Below are 8,835 nucleotides of genomic sequence, written 5' to 3' on the forward strand. Positions count from 1 at the left end.
TCACAGTTTCATTTAAAAATGAGACTTTTTACATATTGAGGCATTTTTCATTCTTAATAATTTTCCTTGCCTTTTGTTTGTTTTCCTTCAGATAGAAAGATTGTTGGTCCAAGCAATGGAACATACTTTGCAAAAATTCAAAAAACAAAATGTATTGAGTGTAGCCTTTTTTTTTTTTTTTTTTTTTTTAGTTTGGGTTGAAACATTTTAATCAGATAGTAGCACATAATAATACTGTACAGGGAGCACTCTCAGCACCAAGAGTTCCCCTCCAGATTATAAGAAAGTTCTTAAGTGTAACTGGATTTGCTAGAGTAAATCTAGCCCCCTCCCCATGAGAAGGAAAGAGAATGGAGCTGGCAAAGTGCTGAGGTCTGCTTTCTTGTCACTCATAGATCTAGTTCTGAGCAGAGCTCTAAGTAATCCACCAGCTCTTCAGGCTGAAACCACAAGCCAATCTCCTTCTTTGCACTTTCCATGAAATCCTTGCTGTGGCTAATGTTTCCACCAACTTGGATACAAAAGAACCCATGGATGGTCCCAGGCTTAGAGTCCACAGGGTAGGAGTCACTGAGCATCACTCGGCCTGTGTTCACCCCATTCAGCCCCTCCCAGTCCATAACAACCACAGATCCTGATTGCACCTCCTTCACAAAGGACAGATGGCTCTTCAGATCAACGTCGTGTTTTTTGAGAAGGTCTTTAGAAGACTAAATTAACTTTGTAGCAATGAGGTTTCTACCTCATTCTTCCCTTGTGCTGAAAAGGCTTGACGATCTCTCCCATGAAGCTGTGCTGGACCTCATCAGGCTTGATGGCAATGAAGGTGCGTGCCTTCACTGTTGGCCATGGTTCTCCTCCAGCTGCTCCAGTGGCAACTCTATGTGTAGCACCAACATGAGAAGTACTAAATATTAGTTTTTGATGTCACATTCACTTCTCATATCTTCTAATGGGCATCAAAGTAGCTGAAAAAATGCAAGATCTAAAGTGGCCATGTAGTTAAGGCCAAAGGTCACAGCTTTGATCTGCCTGGGCATCCTACTTTGAGAAATGATGAGAACTTGGATGGCCCAGCTGATGCCCAAATAGGTAGTGATCATAAATGCCCCCTTTGTAATCCACTCCTCCCAGGAAAGTATGTTTGATCCCTAGGAAAGGGAATGTTGTGAGAGTGGATCCTTGGATACACAAAAATTAACTCTATTAACTTAGATTAAATTACTTTCTTCTGGTGGAGTAAAGGCTTAAACTCCAAATTAATTTCAGTTAATCAAAAATTTTTTTTTAAATAGTGAATATTTCTAAAAAACTTAGATTTTGCTTAGGAAAATTTATGCCTAATAAAGATACTTGATGCATAGAATATTGGTTTGTTACACTTTTCATTTTTATAAACAAAGCCTGATAGTAATTTCCTCTTCATGTTTCCTTAGGTTGCTTTGAAGATTAATAAGAAAAACAAAATTCTAAGTGTTTGGACTAGCTAATGACTTCTACTTAATCCACACGGTGGCATTCATAGGGAGGATATGACTTTTGTATGTTTTTGTTATAGGTTTTGCCATAATAAAATTGAGGGTGAGGAGTGTAAAGTAGCTAGTTTCTCCAAAACTCTTGTGCTGAGGTATTTTTTGAGCTTCTCTTGTCCCTGATTATTAAATGGGCATGCAGTCATGCCCAAACCCCATGGCATTTTTGTAATCAGCTTTTGACTCAGGGGCTTCAGTATTTATCTGTTTGTTTACAAAATTAATAGATCTTAAAATGATGCTGGCATCAGTTAGAAATAATTCTATTATTTTTTTCCCAGGTTCTAAATGCACTAAATGTGAAATACATTTGTAAGGTATTTTCTGATTAAAAAATACTGAAAGAGCTAGCAGTGACTGGTTTATTCTTCTCCAAAGTACTAGTTGACATAAGCATGGAAACACTAAAAATAATATGAAATCTCAATGCATTTTGAATAGAAAGAAGTATAGTTTTGTCTCTAGAACACAAGAAGGCTGGAGTGACTAGAGTAAACTGAGAGAAATGGAGAATTAGGTCCAAAAATGGGGCCAGGGTGAGGTGACCACATCCCACGAACATGTGTAATCCACAAATAGTTTAAAAGCTGCTAAACTCTGGTGGGTATTATGCTGAGTGAAATAAGACAATCGGAGAAGGACAAATAGTGTATGTTCTCATTCATTTGGGGAATATAAATAATAGTGAAAGGGAATATAAAGGAAGGGAAAAGAAATGTTGGGAATATCAGGAAGGGAGACAGAACATAGAGACTCCTAACTCTGGGAAACGAACTAGGGGTGGTGGAAGGGGAGGAGGGCGGGTGTTGGAGGGGAATGGGTGACGGGCACTGAGGCGGACACTTGACAGGATGAGCACTGGGTGTTTTTCTGTATGTTGGTAAATTGAACACCAATAAAAATTAATTTAAAAAAATTAAATTAAATTAAAAAAAAAAGCTGCTAAACTGAGAGATGTGATTGATTTATTCAAGGCTCACACTGACTGCTGGGTGGAGAATTGACAATGGAGGGCAGTGAATAAGCCAATGAGGATGCCATGACAATGGTCCAAGAAATTGATGATGTTACTAAATTTGTAGTGGTGAATAGTCTGAAAATCTAGAATCTTCTAGAAGAAGAATTGCAATTTATCTTACCAATATGTTAGAAAACATAGTATTGTTACAAAAATTGATACATGAGTTGACGATTTCAAAATGAATGGTGCAAGAATTGATTGAGCAGATAGTGGAAAAGAATGACACCCCAGAAATTGACCATTGTATATAAAATATATATGTACAAGTTTTCAAATACCCAAATTAAACAGAATAATAGTCAAATATTGCTGTAAGTTTATGAAATAATATAGAAAAAATGAAATTCTCATATCTAAACTTATAATTTAAAAAATATAAAGAAAAGAAACAAAAGTGTCTGTGTATAGAATTTTGTAGAGGAAGATATTTCCTCAACATATTAAAATTCTTTTAAAGCCGTAGATTTTTAAAGACTATAAAAACACTTTAGGTCAAAAATAAAATTAAATGATGTATGTATAATAGCAAAACACAGACATTTATGACAAAGAATCGGTATTGTTTTTTATAGAAAATTATCTTACCAAACACTAATGCAATTGCTAACCCATCTATAGAAAAAAGTCAAAGATCATCAAAAGATAGGAAAGCCATTTAGTAATAAAATATAAAACCTAAAAAAATATATATATGTATATAAAACCTAAAATCATTGTTTATTACACATACACAGATAAAAAACAGCAATATTATATGATCATGCTTTGTCAAATTTCCAAAATGCTTGTTCTCTCATAAAAATTTAGTAAGAATATCATTGATACAGCATCTTTTGAGACCAATTAGAATATTTTAAAATTGTTTCTATTTTTTAATGTGATCAAATTTCTATAAATTATAAAATAAATTTTAAAAAATTTAAATAAATAAAATTTTTAAATAAATAAAAATTTATTTTTATAATTTATAGAAATTTTTATATCTATAAAAACAAAGGATATTTAAGGATGCCTCTAAAACAATTTTATTTTGAGACTTTGGAAATAATTAAGCTGTTTAAATAAAGTATGGAAGGACAGTATAAAATATTATGTAACCATTAATATGTATATTTTCAAAAGTTATAATGACACAGATTACTTCCCCAAATGCAATGTTACATGAACTGCAGCATATAATATGATTGCAACCACATTAAAATCATGCATGTGTTTAGATGAGGCACGTGGAGAGTCTTGTAGTTGTAGCATTAAGAACATTTGCTCTGCCTCAAATTACCAACGTCTGGATCCCAGTTCTGAAACGTGCCAGCTGTGTTACCTTGGGTAATTCACTCCCTGTGACTTTGGCCGGGTTAATATGTATCTAAGTTTGCCTTTATATACAATAGGATAATAGTAATACATGGCACTTTGTGAAAATTTATTTCATGACATTGTGAGGTAATGTTCAAGAAAAGAGAACCAATAGCAATGTTTTACATTTCATACATAATTTTCTTTTCATATATAAGAAACATTTCTGTTTCCACCAAATAAGTTAGAAAAATTAATATTTAGGGGATCCCTGGGTGGCACAGCGGTTTGGCGCCTGCCTTTGGCACAGGGCACGATCCTGGAGACCCAGGATCAAATCCCATGTCGGGCTCCCGGTGCATGGAGCCTGCTTCTCCCTCTGCCTGTGTCTCTGCCTCTCTCTCTCTCTCTCTCTGTGTGACTATCATAAATAAACAAAATTTTTAAAAAAGAAAAATGAATACTGTACTTTGGAAAACTTTTCTACCCACCATTCATCATATGCCTTGCAATTGCTCCCTAGGAGCAATTGCTCTCCTTAAATTTATGTTGAGCGCTCTTTTGAGTTATATTGTTTAGTACTGTCTGCTTTTGAACTTTATGTATTTGTGAACATATCATAAGGTTTCAAACTTAACTTGCTTCCTTTTCTTAATATTACACTTTTAGGATTCACCCCAGTTGACACATATGGCTTGGTGATTCATTTTCACTGTGCATACGATTCACTGAATGAATGTATGAATATTCATTTACTCAATCTAATACCGATAACATTTAGGTTGTTTCCACTTTTTTAGATAATACAAAAAAATGCAGCCATGAATATCCTGGTGCATGTCTTCAATGCACCTATGCTGGAGTGTCAATAGGTATCTACCTAGAATTGAAATTGCTGGGTTGACCACACCCACCCACCCACCCCCCCACACACACACTTTAAAGGAATGCTACAAAAACAATCCCAGATTCCTTACAGATATTCAAAACAGAGACAGTTTTGCAGAGATGGAACTCTGTCGGTAGTGCTGAGAACTTAAAATTAACACATCCCTACTAGACAATGGTATATTTTTACAGGGCTTTTTGTAGAACCCAAGTGTTTGATCAGGCTGACACATTTCATGATGTTACTGATGTGACAATATCTCTTCTCATGGGTACTATTTCCCACCCATATCCATGTTGTAGGCATTAAATAAATGATAGTATTTCTCAAAAGCAAATCTTTTAGGATAGCTCTCTTCTTTGTTTAAACATAACATCATCAATTCATTATCAGCATTATTGTTGATGATGTATACTCCATTAGTTTATAAAACCTAACCAACTATCAATAGCTCAACCACCATCAGCATTTCCTTGACTGCTTTATGGTATGGATGGAGTGTGCTGTGTATTAATTCCAGTTTTGTTTTAATGATACTGAGAGACGTGCTCGGGTTTTTAAATTACTGCAGCAATGCAGCTGGAAAAATTAAAGCAATTTTACCTTGAACCAAGGTAAACAAATCATTCTCACACCCCGTTTTCAGCTTTCATTCCTTCAAAAAAATGTAGGACAGCAGTCTTTCTTCATGATAGATTAGAACATTAATTATTCTCTGAATAAAAAAAATAAGGAATAAAAAATAAAGTGCGCAAGGTTATTTTTAACTCAATTTGAACATAGATAATGAACAGGAGAGAAACAGTGTTTCTGCTCATAACTAATTTTTATTATGATTTCTTTTGTTGGGAAATGAGCAATACTTTAATTTCTCTCATTCTCTGAATGGCTTCCACCTATTCTTAAGCTAAGAGAAAAATCTGTGAAGCTTCCTAAAAATTACTTTCTTTGGACATGTGTTTTGTAAAAAGAAGAAAAAATCACATAAAAACAATTACACCTAAAAATAGCAATGCTATGTTGGTGTATCTGAATTATAGCCAGGAGAAAATTTTAGCAGAACAGATGAGAACAATAGACAACATTCCAGACTCTATAAAAGAGATAGAGGAATATTCCTAATTGTAAACTGTAAAAATGTTTATATGAATTTACAAATCTTTGCTCAAAATAATACTTCTGAAATAAGTCTAGATTTGTCTTAAACATGTAGGAGGACAAACTCAAGTCATTCCCTCATTTACTAGAGGGACTTGACCCATGACTTGGAGTGAACGAAAGCACTCTAAGGACACCCTGGATGAGAAAGCAGAGGGATAACAGATGATAATTGTGTTAACTAAATAATATAAATAAAACAAGACAATATATTCTTTCTATATTGAAAATAAACCTGTCGGGACGCCTGGGTGGCTCAGCAGTTGAGCATTTGCCTTTGGCTCAGGGCGTGATTCCGGATTCCAGGGATCAAGTCCCACATCAAGGCTCCCTGCATGGAGCCTGCTTCTCCCTCTGCCTGTGTCTCTGCCTCTCTCCCTGTGTCTCTCACGAATGAATAAATAAAATCTTAAAAAAAAATTAAAAACAAAAAAATAAAAATAAACCTGTCTGTAACAGAAAATCTAAATAATGATCTTATCATTTTAATTTTAATTTTTCTAATGTAACAAGAACTGAAAAGTATTTAATCTGTGGCTGATATGGTGATTTGAGAATGTGGTCAGTGACATGTTTCTTTCAAAACTTCTGCTCAGTCATCTTCGGATTGTGGTTTGTATTTTCGCCTTATCCCTTCGTGGTTACATAATAGTTGCTTTACCACCACCAGCTCATCTTCATTTTAGGTAGGAATAAGTGAAAGGACATGACAATGAAAGCCTCTTCTCTTATAAAGAACTTTCCTTGGTGACTTTCAAAGACTTCCATTTTCATCTTACTTTTCAAAAGATTATATCACAACATTCTTGTTCCCATCTTTTGAAAGAAGTACTATCATAATCATTAAACAAGATATACTGAAAATTGTTATTAAGTCATGTTGGAAAAGTATTTTTTTAAGAATAAAAAAATAAAACCAAACTCCTAGAAACAGAGAGTAGAAGGGTAATTGTCAGGACTGGGGTTCGAGGAAATGGGGAGATGTTGGTCAAAGAGTAAAACTTTTAGTTGTAAGATGGATAAATTTTAGGAATCTAATACACAGTATGGTGACAATAATTAAATAATACTGTATTGTATACTTAAAAGTTGCTACAAGAGTAAATCTTAAATATCTCACCATTAAAAAAAGATTATTCTGTGAGGGGATGCAAGGTGTCAGCTAATGCTACAGCTGTAATCATTTCACAATCTTTAAGTGCATCAATCCAACATATTGTACACCTTAACTTTATACAATTTTACATGTCAAATATATCTCAAAATGCTGGAAAAAAAAAGGAAAACTACTAAAAAAAATCAGAGAATAGTTGTGATGGTTAATTCTATTTGTCAACTTAGTAGGTGTTTTTTGGATGACATAATGTTTCAAATAGTGGACTTTGGATAAAGCAGATTGTTCTCTCTATATAGATGGGACTTATCTGAAGTCTTGCATGGAACAGAAAAGCCAACCTCCCAAGTGTGAGGAATTCTCCAGAAAACAGCCAATTGGCTTCATCTGCTCCTTGGTTCTCTTGGAACTCCAGGCTGCCAGCTCACAGTGCATATTTGTACTTGTCAACCTGTATAATCACGTGATCCAATTCCTTGTGATAAGTCTCCTGTTTAGGCACAATTTCTATTGTTTCTGTTTCTCTGGAGAACCTGAAGTAATATCATAGTAATATGTATTTTCCCACCTGTGGAGCTTTAGCTCCCTCTCCAAGCTCTTCCATTTCTATGATAATATATTTTTTTGTTCTTCTTTAGTATTTTATAGTCTTCTTCATATAGACTTTCAGCTTTTCTTAAGTTTACTCATAAGTACTTTAAAATGTCCTGTTTTCCATCCATCATAACTGCTGATTATTGTTTCTAATCATGAAGGTTGTTATTTTCAGTATATTAACTTTATCTAGCTACTTCACAAAATTATCTTACTTTTTGTACTGCTATTTTTACATATAATTATTTTTTTTAGAATTTTAGGCACACAAACATATCATTGAAAACTGATAATTTTATCTCAACTTCTAAAAGTGTTTATACATTATATTGCTTACTCTTTCTTAATTGCTTGCTTAATACCTTCAATAAAACATTATTCTTGTTTGTTCTTGACATTAGTAGAAATATTTCTCAAGTGTGATATAATATTTTATTTTTATTTTTATTTTTTTTAGATTTTTTTAAAATTTATTTATTCATGAGAGACACACACACACATAGAGGCAGAGACACAGGAAGAGGGAGAAGCAGGCTCCATGCAGGGAGCCTGATGTGGGACTCGATCCCGGGACTCCAGGATCACACCCTGGGCCGAAGGCAGGCACTAAACTGCTGAGCCACCCAGGGATCCCTTAATATAATATTTTAAAATAACAAATAAAATGGTAAGCTTCTGTAGGTTTAAGTCATGTTTGTCTTCATATTTTTACCCTGAAAAAATCACTACTGTGCATACAAACATAATGGGTATATAAGTACAAAAATATAATTGTTAGTTAAATAAAAGTTAAAACCATGAGATCAATTTAGCAACCCCTTTCTACCATCATTCTTTATAATTGCATCAATATCCTCAAGGTATCTGACTGCCAGCTATCTTGCTTCAAAGTGGAAAGAATTTCCTCTATTTAGTGTTGTAGTTTTATAGAGGAAGTCTCAAAAGAGTACTTTTGTGCTCTATGATCAGAGTATTTCCAATTAAATCACTCTGTGATCATGCTATTTCTTAAATATTTGTCCAATGAATGGTGGAGGTATAGATTTTTCAATATACTGCTACTATTCTTAGAATCACAAATTCCATCTTCTTCAGCAACCAGTTATCCTAACTGGCCATATTGACGTGTCTGATTGTTTCTCCCTAAAGAACACATTCTTTCATCAGAGGCTCCAAACCCTTCATTGCAAGGAAGTTACTAGTGGATGTACTACTATATATTTTTCATACT

The 8,835-nt window shown here is 34.0% G+C and overlaps 1 pseudogene; it reads right to left on the reverse strand.

Annotated features, from left to right (window-relative positions):
- Positions 1–385: 385 nt before the first annotated feature.
- On the reverse strand, positions 386–850 carry LOC121488101 (annotated as a pseudogene).
- Positions 851–8,835: the final 7,985 nt, after the last annotated feature.

Source organism: Vulpes lagopus, chromosome 3 (assembly GCF_018345385.1).
Source record: "Vulpes lagopus strain Blue_001 chromosome 3, ASM1834538v1, whole genome shotgun sequence".
Classification (NCBI taxonomy): domain Eukaryota; kingdom Metazoa; phylum Chordata; class Mammalia; order Carnivora; family Canidae; genus Vulpes; species Vulpes lagopus.